The sequence below is a fragment of the Bos indicus genome, chromosome 7 (genome assembly GCF_029378745.1).
Source record: "Bos indicus isolate NIAB-ARS_2022 breed Sahiwal x Tharparkar chromosome 7, NIAB-ARS_B.indTharparkar_mat_pri_1.0, whole genome shotgun sequence".
Classification (NCBI taxonomy): domain Eukaryota; kingdom Metazoa; phylum Chordata; class Mammalia; order Artiodactyla; family Bovidae; genus Bos; species Bos indicus.
In genome coordinates, this window is record NC_091766.1 from 36020184 (window position 1) to 36040007 (window position 19824).

Sequence of the window (19824 nt, forward strand, 5' to 3'; positions counted from 1 at the left end):
AGATGTGTTCAATAGCAGAGTAGAAAAAATAGAAAAGCTAATTATATATTGAGCACAGAGTGTGTCCCAGACACAAAACTGATTTAAATTTGTATCTCACTTAACTTTCACAACAGATTTAAAAGATAGTTGCTGGTCCTCTCCCTTACATATAAGAAAATTAATACTAAAAGACCCCAAACAACATGCTTGATGTCCCAGAAGTAGCAGAAAAGAGATAAAAACTAAACCTGACTCATGTATTTTCCACATCATCCACATTTTCTCCATTCAGATATGTGGGAATGCCTGGGAAGTGTAATTTTAGTTGGCATATCAGGGGAATTCTGGCAAGATCGTCCGTTGAGGAGCAACATGAGTCATGGAACCACCAAATCTTGGAGGGGAAGTGATAGGGTAAAGAGGTAATGCCAAAGGTACTTTTTTACTAACTCAGAATTATATTGGTTACTATGATTTCACATCTTTTACTTACTGACATTGTGAAATAAAATATCTAATATTATACAAAATTAAAGTAGGCATTTTAATTCACAAGTAGCTTGATTCATCTGGGACCCCTCTTCTCTCCTGGGGAGAAAAGTGCATCAAGTTCAAATTAATTATACTAGCTGGTGTCTCAAAGCGAACATTTGCTATAATATCTGCTGATATTTTAGGGCTGATTGCTTGGCAATAAGAAGGTATAGGAAATCAAAAAACAGACAAATGAAGTTGTACAAGATAGGAATATAGTCTCTGAAAATGAGGGTTTGCAGATACTTAGGACTCCACATAACACAATTGCAAAATATTATCCAGAGAGAATAAATATCCTCTTCACTGCATCAACAAAAAATTAGGTACATTGGTACCATTAAATCCCCTTTCCTGATCTCCCTGGAAATGGGAAACTTCATCCTTCCTGAGTGTAAGAAAGACAAAAAGAGAAAAATGAAAAAAAAAAAAAAAAAGGAAAGGTTTGCAACACAGAGTCATCAAAATGAGCCAAAAGGTTCCCTGGTGAGAGAGAACACATATTCGAGTCAGACTGACCAGAGGTCCCCTGACCACACTGGTCATGACTGAGGCATCTGTTCATCAGGCTGGTGTAATCCCCAGATCTGGTATTCTCTGGAGACACAGGAGTGAAGGGATCCTGTGCCTGGGGACATATTTCTCAAGTTACAGTAAACAGCTACTGCTTTGAATTGCCACCAATCAAGGCAAGATTAAGAGTTTCATCAACCTCCTCAAGGCTTTTGAGTGTTTCCTTAGCTCATTCTTTCTTCAAGGTACCTTCAAGCAGCACTATGCAGTAAGACTGGATGAATGAAAACATATCCAAATCACATTATCAATAAAAGCATCATAGTTACATAGGATACATACAGAGATAAACACGATCTTAAAAAGATATAAGTATAAATGGAAGTAGTGTCTAAAAGCAAAATAATGTTTTCAAGTACACTAATTAAGTCCTTATTTATGATTCTGTTTTGAAGGATAGCCATTTAAACCTTGCAAATATCCTATATCTTAATTTTAATTATGTGTCTTAATATATTGCTCAATTTTGTATGAATGGAGGCAATTCTTTTTTATAAAAGAATTTGTGAAATTCAAGTATTACATGAATGTCTTGGAGATGAGAATGAAATAGGACATCTTAATTAGCAAGTATTTTTAATTGGGACAAGAGGATAATTAATCATTTGTATTCATCTTCCCTTCTTGTACAGCCTGGTGGATTATAGCCAAGATGCATATACATAAAGGTTATATGGCATTGAGCCACTGTTTAAGAAGCACTATATACCTGTAAACATTCTAGTTCAGCTTCCTTATAGATTGTTTTTAAACTTCTCCATATTTCAAATCCTAAAAGATGATGCTATTAAAGTGCTGCAGTCATTATGCCAGCAAATTTGGAAAATGCAGCAGTGGCCACAGGACTAGAAAAGGTCACTTTTCATTCCAATCCCAAAGAAAGGCAATGACAAAGAATGCTCAAGCTACTGCACAATTGCACTCATCTCACATGCTAGCAAGTAATTCTCAAAATTCTCCAAGCCAGGCTTCAAAGTATGTGAACAATGAACTTCTAGATGTTCAAGCTGGATTTAGAAAAGGCAGAGGAACTGGAGATCAACTTGCTATCATTTTTTGGATCATCAAAAAAGCAGGAGAATTCCAGAAAAGCATCTACTTCTGCTTTATTGAATATACCAAAGCCTTTAGCTGTGTGGATCACAAAAAAACTGTGGAAAATTCTTAAAAGAGATAGGAAAAACAGACCCCCTTACCTACCTACTGAGAAATCTGTATGCAGGTCAAGAAGCAACAGACAGAATTGGACATGGAAGAACAGACTGGTTCCAAATTGGGAAAGAAGTACATCAAGGCTGTATACTGTCACCCTGTTTACTTAATTTATATGCAGAGTACACCATGCAAAACGCTAGACTGGATGAAGCACAAGCTGGAATTTAGATTGCCAGGAGAATTATAAATAACCTCAGATATACAGATGATACCACCCTTATGACAGAAAGCTAAGAACTATAGAGCCTCTTGATGAAAGTGAAAGAGGAGAATGAAAAAGTAGGTTTAAAACTCAACATTCAGAAAACTAAGATTATGGCATCTGGTCCCATCACTTCATTGCAAATAGATGGGGAAACAATGAAAACAATGACAGACTTTATTTTTGGGGACTCCAAAATCACTGTAGATGGTGACTGCAGCCATGAAATTAAAAGATGCTTGTTCCTTGGAAGGAAAGCTATGACTAACCTAGACAGCATATTAAAAAGCAGAGACATTACTTTCACAAAAAAAGGTCCATCTAATCAAAGCTATGTTTTTTTCAGTAGCCATGTATGGATGTGAAAGTTGAATTATAAAGAAAGCTGAGTGCTCAAGAATTGATGCTTTTGAACTGTGGTGTTGGAGAAGACTCTTAAGAGTCCCTTGGACTGCAAGGAGATCCAACCAGGCCATCCTAAAGGAGATCAGTCCTGGGTGTTCATTGGAAGGACTCATGCTGAAGCTGAAACTCCAATACTTTGGCCACCTGAGCTGAAGAACTGACTCATTGGAAAAGACCCTGATGCTGGGAAAGACTGAAGACAGGAGGAGAAGAGGATGACAGAGGATGAGATGGTTGGATGGCATCACTGACTCAATGGACATGTGTTTGAGCAAGCTCCGTGAGTTGGTGAAGGACAGGGAAGCATGGTGTGATGCAGTCCATGGGGTCACAAAGAGTCAGCCACAACTGTACTGAATTGAAACTTCTCCAACTTCCTTCACAGTCTCAACCATGATCTGATTTCATGGGCAAGTGCATAGGTTGCTTCAGGGAAAGTATGATTGAATATATCTACCCTGCTTTGTTTTTTTTAATATGACCTTGTAGAGTGAAAGTTTTCCAGCTCTTGTTTTAATTTTTTTAAGTTTTTATTTCATACTGGAGTACAGTTGATGAACAATATTGTGTTAGTCAGGTATACAGGCAAGTGATACAGTTATGTGTATCTATATATTTATATATATACACACACACATGTGTATCTATTCTTTTTCAAATTATTTTCCCATTTAGGTTGTTACATAATATTGAGATTTCTCTGTGCTATATAATAGGTCCTTATTGGTTATCCATTTTAAATATAGTAGTATGTACACTCCCTAACTATCCCTACTTTTGTTGGTTTAATTCAGTTTAGTCTGCTCAGCAAATCCAAAGATTTAAATGACTTAATTTTTCATTGTGTAGAAAATGCTAGTTCCTAGCATTGAATGAGTTGTTGTTGTTGTATTGTGCTGGTCACTCAATTGTGTCCGACTCTTTGCGACCCCCTGGACTGTAGCCTGCCAGGCTCCTCTATTCATGGGGATTCTCCAGGCAAGAATACTGGAGTGTGTTGCTATGCCCTCTTCCAGGGGATCTTCCCAACCTAGGAATGGAACCCAAGTCTCCTGCTCTGCAGGCGGATTCTTTACCCTTTACCATCTGAGCCACCAGGGAAGCCCAAGAATACTGGAGTGGGTAGCCTATCACTTCTTCAAGGTATCTTCGTAACCCAGGAATCAACCTGGGGTCTCCTGCATTGCAGGCAGATTCTTTACCAGCTGAGCTACCAGGGAAGGATTGAATGAGTTGAGATAAAATATGAAGTTTAGTACTTAGAAAAGATGGTCCATTAAAAAGGAGAAGAGAAACTAGTTTCTGATGGGAAGAAACATGCTCATTGCAATAAAATTTAATTATTTGTGCAAAAGAGATAATAAGAAGTTCAATTAGTTCAAAAGTCTTTTTTAAAAATACTATGTTTCAAATTATTGAGGATGTGATAAGAATCATATCTACCTGAATTCATCATATTGTTAATTTATTTTAGCAAGAAATTTGAATTTCTATACTCTATATAGTCATTCTTGATCTTTAAAAAGTAGGCTTGAGTTTCATTTTCTATGAAAGATTTTTTTTTTGCTGAGTTTTTAGAGTATGGATAAATTTATTTACTGATTGACATAAAAGAATTACATCACTGGGAAGCTAGAAAGTGCTAGTAGCTCAGCATTATTTCACAGAAAGAATGTCAGAGGAGATGCAATTAGGTGAGCACAGGGTTTAGTCGATCATACATATGTTTTGTGTGTGTGTGTGTGTGTGTGTGTGTGTGTGTGTGTGTACATCTATCTATCTAAATATTTATTGTCTATTGATCTATATATCAATGAAATTGGCCCATCAATCATTTATCAGAATGCTGGTCTGCTTTCCTGAGAGCCAACCCTATCTTTTCAGACTGTATCATAACATGGTAGGGGACTCTAAGGCAGTAATGGATTCAGCAAAGCTAATGTCTTTTCATTATCTGGTTCTTTTAATAAGTGGAGGTTTCAGTTCTTCTGTTCTTTCTCACTTAAGTCTTTTTGTCCTCTGGGACCTAGGTGTGTTAAAACTAAGGAGATGATGTAATTTATCTTTCATCTAAGGACAAGGACACAGCACTCTCTTCTTTGAGAGTAAAAGAAGACACCTTTAATAACACAACTGGGCAAATGGCATAAATCAGGAGAGACTCAGGAAAAGAGGGATCTATGGTCATGTTGTCAAAGATTCACATCTAAAATCCAACAGCATCCTCCCATCAGACAGTTTACTTTTATTTACCAAACTTGTGACTTGTATGTTTATGGTAGTTTCCCATTTGAAAGATTAGCTAACTTTATGTTGACTTCAGGACAGCCAGTCAATATGGCCTCTGGATTTATAAGTGTTGACTCTGAGCTCACAGGTGTCATGTTTGGTACTAAGAAATATTTATGAACTTTTCTGTCAAATGTGGCAAGTTATTACCTGCAAATGGCCAGATGCACTGTTTAAAGTTTCCAGATGGATCAGTGTTCAGCTGCTGTTACTATAATTTCATGGTGTGTGCTGTCCTTTCATTTTTGAAAATATTCTCTTCCAGGTGGCAATTTCCCTTCTCATTCCCAAATTACCAAAACATTTCAAGCAAACCAATGAATAGTTTATTATAAAAGTACCTCTGTGGTACTAAAAAACTGCATGAAGAAAACACCCCACATATATTTACCATTGGACTCATTTTAGGGCTAAGAACTAAATGAACTGGATCAAAAGTTGGTATTAAAAAACCTGTTTGTCTTATTGATCTTCATCACTATAAGGCAATGCAAAAATTCGACACTGAAGTTGAATGACATAACTTTTGGCTGGTTCTTTCCGTTTTCAGGTTTCAGCTCAATCAGCATCTCATCAGAGATACCTCCTTAAGCAAAATCTCTGATGTGGTTTCTCCCATACAGTTTCAGAAAACTGACATCGCCTTTTAATCTCAAATATAAAATTATTTGTAGTTCCATTGTCGTTTATTTTGTTTGATTGTATATCATTTAATTTAAGACTCACTGAAACTAGAGAATGGGGAGTAGAGGCTGGGACATTATTTGTTTTGTTCATGAAATATAGTAGGAAATCAGTATGTATTAAACAAATAAATGGTTGAATGACTAAATGAACGTGCTGCTTTCAGAAATGCAGGACTTGCTTATTTAAAGAGATATTTCACTTTCTAATATGAAGGCAGTGTCCTGAAAACTTCATTGTCTCCTTTTGATCCTTTCCTGTTTTATGTCCATTAAATGTCCTATTTGAATAATAAGATTCTGAAAGGTGAGGCTTTCAGATATGTAATCAGGGGCACCTCTCAAATATTCAGTGATTGTAGAAGCCAAACATCAGAATGGAAGCTGTTCCCATGATTCACTTGGAAGGGAATCTGTTGCTACTTTTGACCCAGGCCCCTGACCACAGTTGGACAAATGTATCACACAGCTCAAAAAGAAATTCATGTATAGGTCTGCCAGTGGCCTTCACTGTGATATAATGGCAAAATACCAAATAAGGAAGATGGTGATTAAGTTCAAAAGAAATGGATTACCTGGCTTAAAAGGAACAGCAAACAGTATAAGCCAGTTCACAATGACAGGAAAAGATGCAGAGCGATGACTTTCTGCTGCTGAGAAGTTGACACACTAATCCCTTCGGCAAAACTTCCAAGGATACTTGGAATCTATCTTGAGGTACAGTTCTCCTGAAGCTCCTGCTCTTTCTCAGAGGCACAAGTGTTTGTCTTTCACGAGCCTTCTCAAAGGCTTGAACTGTGTAATTCTGATGTGTTCTTACTGTAAACTTTCTATTGGAACAACCTGAATAAGTCTGTTTCTCATAAAAAGAAGAGCATCTTATAATCCCAAGTATCGGGTTGGCCAAAAGATTCATTCAAGTTTTGTTTTTTTTTTTTTTCCCCCACAATATCTTACACAAAAACCCAAACAAACTTTTTGGCCAGTTCAATAATATAAATCTCCCTCATTACATTTGATTTAAATAATTATTTCTGTAGCTGGAATGTGAAAAGTGACCTGTTAGACTTTATGGGAAAGAACAATATTCTTTTTTTTTTAAACTTTACAATATTGTATTGGTTTTGATAAATATCGAAATGAATCCGCCACAGGTATACATGTGTTCCCCATCCTGAACCCTCCACCCTCCTCCCTCCCCACACCATCCCTCTGGGTCGTCCCAGTGCACTAGCCCCAAGCATCCAGTATCGTGCATCGAACCTGGACTGGCGACTCGTTTCATATATGATATTATACGTATTTCAATGCCATTCTCCCAAATCACCCCACCCTCTCCCTCTCCCACAGAGTCCAAAAAACTGTTCTATACATCAGTGTCTCTTTTGCTGTCTCACATACAGGGTTATTGTTATCATCTTTCTAAATTCCATATATATGTGTTAGTATACTGTATTGGTGTTTTTCTTTCTGGCTTACTTCACTCTGTATAATAGGGTCCAGTTTCATCCACCTTATTAGAACTGATTCAAATGTATTCTTTTTGATGGCTGAGTAATACTCCATTGTGTATATGTACCACAGCTTACGTATCCATTCATCTGCTGATGGACATCTAGGTTGCTTCCATGTCCTGGCTATTATAAACAGTGCTGCGATGAACATTGGGGTACACGTGTCTCTTTCCCTTCTGGTTTCCTCAGTGTGTATTCTAAACGAAGTTTTGATGATGATTGTCAGTATGGTGGGAAAGGCACTACCCAGTCTTAATCTCATGATGGGGAAAGTGAAATGTCACTTTCCAGATTCAAACAATGAACCAAGGATAGCAGTCTCCAATGCCCTTCTACTTTCTTTTCTGCTGTTTTCTTTATTCCTTTCCCTTCCTCTTCCTCTTCTCTTCTCATACTTGTTTTTGATCTTTTCTTCCTCTTCTCCCTCTAGCTCACCCTTTCAAATTCTGCCTTATCAGAGTGCTGTTACTATTTTCTCAGTCAAATAATATAAGTGATCGGTATTACTGTGTTATGAATCTTCGGCTCTATTTGTACCAATATTTAACCTAAAAAATGATGATGTAAACAAAGTGTTATATGCAAGATTTGTTGTAGGACGTTTAATATTCAGAAAAGTGACTGCATATAATGGATATGTGTGCTTCATATATGTCCTTATATGTACCATCAATAGCTAAATAGTGAATGTTAATTTTAAGGGTAATGAAAAGAATAAATAAATATTTATAACAATTGTGCCTTTGGTCTTTGATAGTAGGTCAGAATTTAATGCAATAAACTTACTTGCAAAGACGGTTACCATGTATCTGATTTCTGTACTCAGCTGTTTTCAGAGATCAGATCAGATCAGTCGCTGAGTCGTGTCCGACTCTTTGCGACCCCATGAATCGCAGCACGCCAGGCCTCCCTGTCCATCACCAACTCCCAGAGTTCACTCAGACTCACGTCTATCGAGTCAGTGATGCCATCCAGCCATCTCATCCTCTGTCATCCCTTTCTCCTCTTGCCCCCAATCCTTCCCAGCATCAGAGTCTTCTCCAGTGAGTCAACTTCTGGCATCAGGTGGCCAAAGTACTGGAGTTTCAGCTTTAGCATCATTCCTTCCAAAGAGATACCAGGGCTAATCTCCTTCAGAATGGACTGGTAGGATCTCCTTGCAGTCCAAGGGACTCTCAAGAGTCTTCTCCAACACCACAGTTCAAAAGCACCAATTCTTCGGCACTCAGCCTTCTTCACAGTCCAACTCTCACATCCATACATGACCACAGGAAAAAACATAGCCTTGACTAGACGAATCTTTGTTGGCAAAGGAATGTCTCTGCTTTTCAACATGCTATCTAGGTTGGTCATAACTTTCCTTCCAAGGAGTAAGCGTCTTTTAATTTCATGGCTGCAGTCACCATCTGTAGTGATTTTGGAGCCCAGAAAAATAAAATCTGACACTGTTTCCACTGTTTCTCCATCTATTTCCCATGAAGTGATGGGACCGGATGCCATGATCTTCGTTTTCTGAATATTGAGCTTTAAGCCAATTTTTTCACTCTCCTCTTTCACTTTCATCAAGATGCTTTTGAGTTCCTCCTCACTTTCTGCCATAAGGGTGGTGTGATCTGCATATCTGAGGTTATTGATATTTCTCCTGGCGATCTTGATTCCAGCTTGTGTTTCTTCCAGTCCAGCGTTTCTCATGATGTACTCTGCATAGAAGTTAAATAAGCAGGGTGACAATATACAGCCTTGACATACACCTTTTCCTATTTGGAACCAGTCTGTTGTTCCATGTCCTGTTCTAACTGTTGCTTCCTGACCTGCATACACATTTCTCAAGAGGCAGATCAGGTGGTCTGGTTTTCCTATCTCTTTCAGAATTTTCCACAGTTTATTGTGATCCACACAGTCAAAGGCTTTGGCATAGTCAATAAAGCAGAAATAGATGTTTTTCTGGAACTCTCTTTATTTTTCCATGATCCAGCAGATGTTGGCAATTTGATCTCTGGTTCCTCTGCCTTTTCTAAAACTAGCTTGAACATCAGGAAGTTCACGGTTCACATATTGCTGAAGCCTGGCTTGGAGAATTTTGAGCATTACTTTACTAGCGTGTGAGATGAGTGCAATTGTGTGGTAGTTTGAGCATTCTTTGGCATTGCCTTTCTTTGGGACTGGAATGAAAACTGACCTTTTCCAGTCCTGTGGCCACTGCTGAGTTTTCCAAATTTGCTGGCATATTGAGTGCAGTACTTTCACAGCATCATCTTTCAGGATTTGGAATAGCTCAACTGGAATTCCATCACCTCCACTAGCTTTGTTCATAGTGATGCTTTCTGAGGCCCACTTGACTTCACATGCCAGGATGTCTGGCTCTAGGTCAGTGATCACACCATCGTGATTATCTAGGTCATGAAGATCTTTTTTGTACAGTTCTTCTGTGTATTCTTGCCATCTCTTCTTAATATCTTCTGCTTCTGTTAGGTCCATCCCATTTCTGTCCTTTATCGAGCCCATCTTTGCATGAAATGTTCCTTTGGTATCTCTGATTTTCTTGAAGAGATCCCTAGTCTTTCCCATTCTGTGATTTTCCTTGATTTCTTTGCATTGATCACTGAGGAAGGCTTTATTATCTCTTCTTTCTATTCTTTGGAACTCTGCATTCAGATGCTTATATCTTTCCTTTTCTCCTTTGCTTTTCACTTCTCTCCTTTTCACAGCTATTTGTAAGGCTTCCCCAGACAGCCATTTTGCTTTTTTGCATTTCTTTTCCATGGGGATGGTCTTGATCCCTGTCTCAGGGTACAATGTCACAAACCTCATTCCATAGTTCATCAGGCACTCTATCTATCAGATCTAGGCCCTTAAATCTATTTCTCACTTCCACTGTATAATCATAAGGGATTTGATTTAGGTCATACCTGAATGGTCTAGTGGTTTTCCCTACTTTCTTCAATGTAAGTCTGAATTTGGCAATAAGGAGTTCATGATCTGAGCCACAGTTAGCTCCTGGTCTCTTTTTGCTGACTGTATAGAGCTTCTCCATCTTTGGCTGCAAAGAATATAATCAATCTTATTTCCATGTTGACCATCTGGTGATGTCCATATATAGAGTCTTCTCTTGTGTTGTTGGAAGAGGGTGTTTGTTATGACCAGTGCATTTTCTTGGCAAAACTCTATTCGTCTTTGCCCTGCTTCATTCAGTATTCCAAGGCCAAATTTGCCTGTTATTCCAGGTGTTTCTTGACTTCCTACTTTTGCATTCCAGTGCCCTATAATGAAAAGGACATCTTTTTTGGGTGTTAGTTCTAAAAGGTCTTGTAGGTCTTCATAGAACCTTTCAACTTCAGCTTCTTCAGCATTACAGGTTTGGGCATAGAGCTGCTTTAGTAGTGTCCAACTCTTTGCAATCTCATGAACTACAGCCTGCCAGACTCCTCTGTCCATGGGATTTTCCAAGCAAGAATACTGGAGTGGATCACCATTTCCTTCTCCAGGGTATCTTCCCAACTCAGAGATTGAACCTGCATCTTTTCTGTCTCCTGCATTGGCAGGCAGGTTCTTTACCATTAGTACCACCTGGGAAGCCCATCTCATGCATAAGAAACGTGTAAAGAGAAATACTTCAAATACGACAAGATGATAGCTATTGTATCTGTGTATTTTGTCAGTATTATGTTATCATTACAACAATATAATTGCAACATCACAACAAACAAAATTTGCAAGTATATCTCTTAATGGTAAATAATAAAAATTAATTTTAAAGTCTTTGACTGTGTGGATCACAACAAACTGTGGAAAATTCTTAAAAGAGATGGAAATACCAGACCACCTTACCTGCCTCATGAGAAATCTGTATGTAGGTGAAGAAGCAAGAGTTAGAACTGAACATGGAGCAACAGACTGGTTCCAAATTGGGAAAAGAGTATGTCAGGGCTGTATATTGTCACCCTGCTTATTTAACTTATATGCAGAATACATCATGCAAACTGCTGGGCTGGATGAAGCACAAGCAGTAATCAAGATTGCTGGGAAAAGTATCAATAACCTCAGATATACAGATGACACCACCCTTATGGCAGAAAGCGAAGAGGAACTGAAAAGCCTCTTGATGAACATGAAAGAAGAGAGTGAAAAATCTGGCTTAAAATTCAAAAACAAAGATCAATGTATCTGGTCCTATTCCTTCATGGCAAATAGATGGGGGGGAAAATGGAGACAGTGATAGACTTCATTTCCTTGGGCTCTAAAATCATGGTGACTGCAGCCATAAAATTAAAAAGATGTTTGCTCCTTGGAAGGAAAGCTATGACAAGCATAGACAGCATACTAAAAAGCAGAGACATAAGTTTGCCCACAAAGGTCTGTCTAGTCAAAGGTACGGTTTTTCCATTAGTCATGTATGAATGCAAGATTTGGACCATAAAGAAAGCTGAACACTGACCAACTGATGCTTTCAAATTGTGGAGCTGGAGAAGAATCTTGAAGTCCCTTGGACTGCAAAGAGATCAAACCAGTCAATTTTAAAGGAAATCAACCCTGAATATACATCAGAATGACTGATGCTGAAGCTGAAGTTCTAATATTTTGACCACCTGATGAGAAGAACTGACTCATTAGAAAAGACCCTGATGCTGGGAAAGACTGAGATCAGGAGGAGAAGGCAGTGACACAGGATGAGATTGTTGGATGGCATCACCAATTCGATGGACATAAGTTTGAGGAAACTCTGGGAGACAGTAAAGGACAACAAAGCCTGGCATGCTGTAGTCCATGAGCCACAAAGATTTGGACATGACTTAGTGAATGAATAGCCACAGTATGTGACTCAAAATTCAATCCAGAATTTTATTTATCTGTAATTGAAAAGAATTAATTCATAATCATTTTAAAATTTTGTAGAAAAATGAAACTCAAAGTTTTTATCTTTTAGTTCAGTTGCTCAGTCATGTCTGACTCGTTGTGATCCCATGGACCACAGACAGCAGGCTTCCCTGTCCATCAGCAACTCCCGGAGTTTACCCAAACTCATGTCCATTGAGTCGTTGATGCCATCCAACCATCTCATCCTCTGTCGTCCCCTTCACCTCCAGTCTTCTATCTTTCCCAGCATCAGGGTCCTTTCCAATGAGTCAGCTCTTCGCATCAGGTGGCCAAAGTATTGGAGTTTCAGCTTCAACATCAGTCCTTCCAATGAACACTCAGGACTGATCTCCTTTAGAATGGACTGGTTCGATCTCCTTGCAGTCCAAGGGACCCTCAAGAGTCTTCTCCAACACCACAGTGCAAAAGCATCAATTCTTTGGCACTCAGCTTTTTTTTATAGTCCAACTCTCACATCCATACATGACTACTGGAAAAACCATAGCCTTGACTAAACGGAACTTTGTTGACAAAATAATGTCTCTGCTTTTTAATAAGCTATCTAAGTTGGTCATAACTTTTCTTCCAAGGAGTAACTGTCATGGCTGCAATCACCATCTGCAGTCATTTTGGACCCCCCCCCCCCCAAATAAAGTCAGCTACTGTTTCCACTGTTTCCCTATCTATTTGCCATGAAGAGATGGGGCTGGATGCCATGATCTTAGTTTTCTGAATGTTGATCTTTAAGTCAACTTTTTCACTCTCCTCTTTCACTTTCATCAAGAGGCTCTTTAGTTCTTTTTCACTTTCTGCCATAAGGGTGGTGTCATCTGCATATCTGAGGTTATTGATATTTCTCCCAGCAATCCTGATTCCAGCTAGTGCTTCATCCAGCCAAGCATTTCTCATGATGTACTCTGCATAGAAGTTAAATAAGCACGGTGACAATATACAGCCTTGATGTACTCCTTTTCCTATTTGGAACCAGTCTGTTGTTCCATGTCCAGTTCTAACTGTTACTTCCTGACCTGCATACAGGTTTCTCAAGAGTCAGGTCAGGTGGTCTGGTATTCCCATCTCTTTCAGAATTTTCCACAGTTTATTGTAATCCACACAGTCAAAGGCTTTGGCATAATCAATAAAGTTTTATCTTTAGGTTCATTAAAACTGGTTTGGTCCATTTCTGGGATAATTACTGAAACAGAATCCATAAATAAACACAATAGAAGAAATACTTTTGTTGTCTATTACCTTCTAAATCCATGGTTAATTCATGAAATATGTTGTCTGCACACATGAGATACAGAATTCAAGTCATCACATGAAGGGCCTTATTTTTATCCAATTGAATGGAAAATGAATTGGTCCTCCTTAATTTATTTCTTTGAGGAAGAGATATTCACTGAATTTTATTGTTTGTACCACAGCCATTATTTGCTAAAAAGTTTCCAAGTCTCATTTTTCTGCTAGCATTTTGCTGACTAAACCAATCATTAGCAGAAGCAACTATCAATATAAAAGTTGAGGTAGGCTCCATTCCATTTAAACATTTGATTTCAAAAGTTGGACTGCAGTATGCCATTCAGTTAAACCAATAGAAATTTGTGATTCTATGTTCCTTCAATACCAAAACTGTCAGCTCCTTTTATTTTTATTTTCCCTACTTTTATATCTGTTCTATGTTTATTTTTTAAAATTTGTCAGCTTCTTTTAAAGTCAAGTCTTTGTATCTTATTTTTCCTTCTACAAGCTCTGTCTATCTGCATATCTGTGCTAGGATTGTGTGATAAACAATCATAGGTATCTGCCTCTGAGTCATGCCCATCTACTCCTTTATTCTCTGATCCCCACACATCCTTGTAACAAAATGGGTGATCTTAAAAAATACATACAAATCAAGAGTCACTCATTGCTATAAATCCTCCAAAGACTTCTCATTAAAATTAGAATAAGAGACTAAGTCCTTTTATGGCATACAAGACCCCATATGACATAATTCATATTTCACTGGCCTCATCCCTTAAGCAGAGAAGGCAATGGCACCCCACTCCAGTACTTTTGCCTAGAAAATCCCATGGATGGAGGAGCCTGGTAGGCTGCAGTCCATGAGGTCGCTAGAGTCGGACATGACTGAGTGACTTCACTTTCAGTTTTCACTTTCATGCATTAGAGAAGGAAATGGCAACCCACTCCAGTGTTCTTGCCTGGAGAATCCCAGGAATGGGGAAGCCTGGTAGGCTGCCATCTATGGGGTCGCACAGAGTCGGACACGACGGAAGCGACTTAGCAGCAGCAGCAGCATCCCTTAAGAATATTTTCCATGTTCATTCAGCAAACTCCAGTGATATATAACTGTCCTTTGAGTTTACTGACTATTTTCCTGGATTAGAGTACTTTATACTATTTGTCCCTTCTTCCTGATGGCTGACTCTGAATCTTTACTGGCTCCTTCTTATCACTCAGATCTTGGTTCAAACGTTGCTTTTTCAGAATGATCTTCTCTGAATTCCTTATTTAAGCCCCAACTATGTCATTCAATTTTATTAGCTCATTTAATTTTCTTTATTGCATATATTGCTCTTTCTAGTTGTCTTATGAGTTTTTTTTTTCCTTTTGTGTACTTCTGTATAGATTTCTACGTTCCCTAAAAGAATATATGATAGATAAGGGCAATTGTTGGTTAGTGTAGAAAAAATGAAAATAAATATAAAAATGAGTTTTTTCTCTTATCATCAGTTCCTCAGGTTCCTTTCTTGGCAATTTGATTTAGGTTTGCAATCTGTACATTTGACTTTGACACCTCTCTAGTCCATAAGTGTATCCCAGTCCAGAGTAAGCAAATCCTTGGAATATGCCTTAGTGATCTGGTGACCTAAACAGAAGTGTCAATTTCTTCCACCATCTCCATTCTAATGGTGAAAGAGAACTGATCTCTTTGTAATTATTTTCAATTGATCCAAAACAGTACACTAGGTTATATCAAGGTGAATTTTTTTTTTCCCACATGGTAAATAGGCAGTTATAAATCCTCTGCTGGAGCCAGCTGATAATGGCTTGCAAGAGCCAGTTGTTCAATATTCAGAAATTTTGGGAGCCATTGTTAAACTGATATGAAAGAAGTATGAAACTACAAAAATTGGCAACTTGGACATATTAGAGTGTTTTTCTGCTCAGAGATACGGTTTATCAGCCTACCATCAAATATATTATCCTTTTTATGACTATCTGCAGGTGATTTTCAGGCTTCCCTGGTGGCTTAGTGTTAAAGAATCTGCCCGCCAATACAAGAGATGCTGGTTTGATCCCTGGGTCCGGAAGATTCCCCTGTAGAAGGAAATGGCAACCCACACCAGCATCCTTGTCTAGGAAATCCCATGGACAGAGGAACCTGGTGTGCTACAGTCCATAGGATTGCATCAGAGTCAAACATGACTTAGTGACTCAAATCTAGTTTTTTCCTTTTGAAGGATGTAATGAGACGTGTTTGTTGAAGACATGTCTAAAGATCACTCACCCTAAAATGTGATCTGTCATCCATAAAAAGCTAGAATTACCCACAGGACTCACTCTTAAAAACACCTAAACATTCTTAAGCTGATGAGGGTGAGTAAAGATTCACTTTTGTGTTAATCATATAGGACTGAAATTGCGGCTCTGCAGCACCATACTCTGACATGAAGGAATAGAGCAGAGAAATAGTAATCTACAATCTGAAAGCGTATGCCTTTAGCTATCAAACCCTAGAGCTCAAAGTAACAGGATGAGCAGTCATCTGTTAATCTTCCATGATAATCAGTCTCTTGGAATTTTAATAAGGCTAAGTTTTGGTTCACCCAATTAAGGAATTTCCTTTGTTATTTCAGTGTCAGTATGCGCTAGCAATATTGGTGTGAGGGGATCATTGTGGCACACAACAGCAACAGGAAGAGCTAGAATTTCCTACCTCTTTCCAGGGAGATAGCTGTGAGTTTCAGAAGCATCAGCCCATCGTTGCTAGTGTTATGAAGAATCAAGGCCAGCTGGCTTGCCATTTCTAGCATTTCTCCTCTTCCTCAAACTGGGGCCTTATGAATCCCACTTTTGATTAAGGACTGTCACGGATTCTGACTTCCCTGGTGGCTCAGATGGTAAAGCGTCTGCCTATAATGAGGGAGACCTGGGTTGTATCCCTGGGTTAGGTAGATCCTCTGGAGAAGGAAATGGCAACCCACTCCAGTACTGTTGCCTGGAAAATCCCATGGATGGAGGAACGTGGTAGGCTACAGTCCATGGGGTTGCAAAGAGTAGGACACAACTGAGTGACTTCACTCACTCATGGATTCTGAGGACTCCCCTGGTGGCTTGGTGGTAAAGAATCCACCTGCCCATGTAAGAGATGCAGGTTTGATCCCTTGACTGGGCAGACCTCTGTGGAGAAGGAAATGGCAACCTACTCTGGCATTCTTGCCTGGGAAATCCAGAGGAGCCTGGTGGACTATAGTCCCTGGGGTCACAAAAAGAATTGAACATGACTTAATGACTGAAGAACAATAGTTTCTGAACATTAATTCCTAACCTCCAATATAAGAGACCAAAATGTGCTGGGTCATCCAGCATGTAGCCTCCAGACCAGTCTCTTACTGCGGCTGCAACTGTAACCCAGCATATCAACACAAATGATTAGGGATCTAATCAGAGGGCCTCAGGAGCTATCTGGGAAGGTGCAAACTCCACAGTAGCACAGAAGTTGGATCTTGCTTTTGCACTTCTCCTCTTTACTGGTGACTAATAAAACATTTTTTCCCTTCCATTTTTCTGTAAGAGGATACAACCTATTTCATCCAAGAAGATGGAACAAAAAACAAAGCCTAAGGCACTGTGATTTTGAGAAGCAACAAGGCCAGTACTATGATGCATGGCTGGCTCTGAGAGCATCATCATTTCAAGCATGCAAAGCTCTCCTCTCCATCCAAATCCAAATCTATCTGTAGAAAATCCATGATGGCATGTCTGTTCACCCTTATACAAGTAGAACTTCACATGTTCTAATCACACACTACATGCTCCATAAACTTGGTTGTGGAAATAAACAAAAGCATTTCTCAAAAGGGGAGGCAGAGACTTAACATTTCTTTTTGAGTAGATTATTTGCATTGTCTCTGACATAAAACAGGAAGTTAATCTCATTAGCACGGTTAGAATGAAAATGTATCTGACCTTTCACCTTGAAGTTTCTTTCTTAAAATATGGGCAGATAAATTGAATACGCTCACCACCTTGCACTCTGACCTGGATAATTGTGGACTTCTCTTCCAGCCCACAAGAATATTTGTCTGACAAAGCCTGGACATTCCCAGAGGACTGGGTAAGCTTAAATAGGGAGGAAGGACAATCAAACAAAGGACATAGGTAAAGTGGTGTAATATCCTCAGCCTAAATAAGGGTGACTACTTTAATTCTTCAGGGGAAGACTTGATTTGAAATAACTGGCAACTGAAAATTAATTTACCACACACCATGGGCCAAAGAAATCAGTACAGGAGAAGGATACAGAACTGATTTTGGTTCCGCCTCTATCATTTACTAAGCCATATGGAATTAAGTCAATCATATAAATTATGTGGGTATCACTTGTCTCATCTGTAAAACAGGGACCTTAATACTATATTTCTTAAAGAGATTACAGAACAATTCAAACATCACTCAGTAAGGTATTTTAAGATTTTATTCATTTGTTCAAAAATTATTTACTGAGTATAAAGTTTTGTAACAAATCTGCAAACGCTAATGTCAGGTATAGTCCTATGGTACTGATAGACATTGTGTGATATGGTACCTATGTTAGTATTACTATTGTTGCTGAGAAGTAGAAAGGAGCAGTAGAATAGTCTTGCCTCACGGTACACAGAGTTCTTTTCCTATATGGAATTTTGAATGTCAGCAGCTAATTGTATCTACAACCCTCACTTTTCCAGTAGTCAAATATGGATGTGAGAGTTGGACTATAAAGAAAGCTGAGCGTCAAAGAATTGATGCTTTTGAACTGTGGTGTTAGAGAAGACTCTTGAGAGTTCCTTGGAGGAGATCAAACCAGTGAATCCTAAAGGAAATCAGTCCTGCATATTCATTGGAGGACTGATGCTGAAGCTGAAACTCTAATACTTTGGCCACCTAAGGCGAAGAACTGACTCATTTGAAAAGACTCTGATGTTGTGAAAGATTGAAGGCAGGAGGAGAAGGGGATAACAGAGGATAAGATGGTTGGAAGGTATCACTGACTCGATGGACATGAGTTTGAGCAAGCTCCAGAAATGGGTGATGGACAGGGAAGCTTGGCATGCTGCAGTTCATGGGGTCCCAAAGAGTCCACTACGGCTGCTGCTGCTAAGTCACTTCAGTCGTGTCCAACTCTGTGCGACCCCATAGATGGAAGCCCACAAGGCTCCCCCGTCCCTGGGATTCTCTAGGCAAGAACACTGGAGTGGGTTGCCATTTCCTTCTCCAATGCATGGAAGTGAAAAGTGAAAGTGAAGTCGATCAGTCGTGTCTGACTCTTAGCGAGCCCATGGACTGCAGCCTACCAGGCTCCGCTATCCATGGGATTTTCCACACAACTGAGAAACTGAACTGAATTGAACTGACCCTCACTTGACCTCAGGCCAGATAGGAGTTAGAAGGAGCTTCATAAAAGTAACTATGGGAAACAATTGTTTTCTTTTAAAATGTATTGACCTTGTGAACCTCAGTGTGGTTGAACTTGTGAGGAATGATAAAGATGGCAAGATTGAAGAAGGCTTCAGTTGCCCATCTTGACAAATGAAGTCTATCTCAGCAAATGAAGAAGTGTCTATCAATGTAAATATGATTCAATGATTCAGATTTTCCATTTTGAGCCAAAAGGGCAGGGGGACGTGTTCGAACACTGAAGAGATGAGACAACCACTTTTAATGATTTTTCTAAAGGTTCTAAAAGAAAGTTAAGTTGAAAGTGGTCACCACAGAGCATATAAAATTCCACACCAAACTAGGCCCACAAACTGAACTGAACTGAAGTCGCTCAGTCATGTATGACTCTTTGCAACCCCATGGACTATAGCCTATCAGGCTTCTCCGTCCATGGGATTTTCCAGGCAAAAGTGCTGAAGTAGATTGCCATTTCCTTCTCCAGGGGATCTTCGTGACCCAGGAATCGAACCCAGGTCTCCTGCATTGCAGGCAGACGCTTTACTGTCTGAGCCACCAGGGCCCACAAATTCCCTCAATTTTTCTCTGACTTGAAGAAATCAGCTCCTGCTCTACATTTGCTTGATCACCTGTCTACACGGTGAGTACAAAACTTGTAATGTTTGATAATGCAAAGAACACAAAGGAATTTTTACATGCCTTTTTATCTGAAAACTGAGCTCTACCATGTTTTTGAACATGAACTCTTCTAAGAGGTTTTTAAGCTTAAAAAAGAAAAAAAAAAAACAACTATAATTTTAAAATCTATTTGGATGGCTTGCTTCTATGGATGTGAGTGTCTGCCTTTCAGCCAGGCCTGTGTATCTTTAGAGTAAACTCAGAGATAAACAACTACAAAACTGTTCTGCCA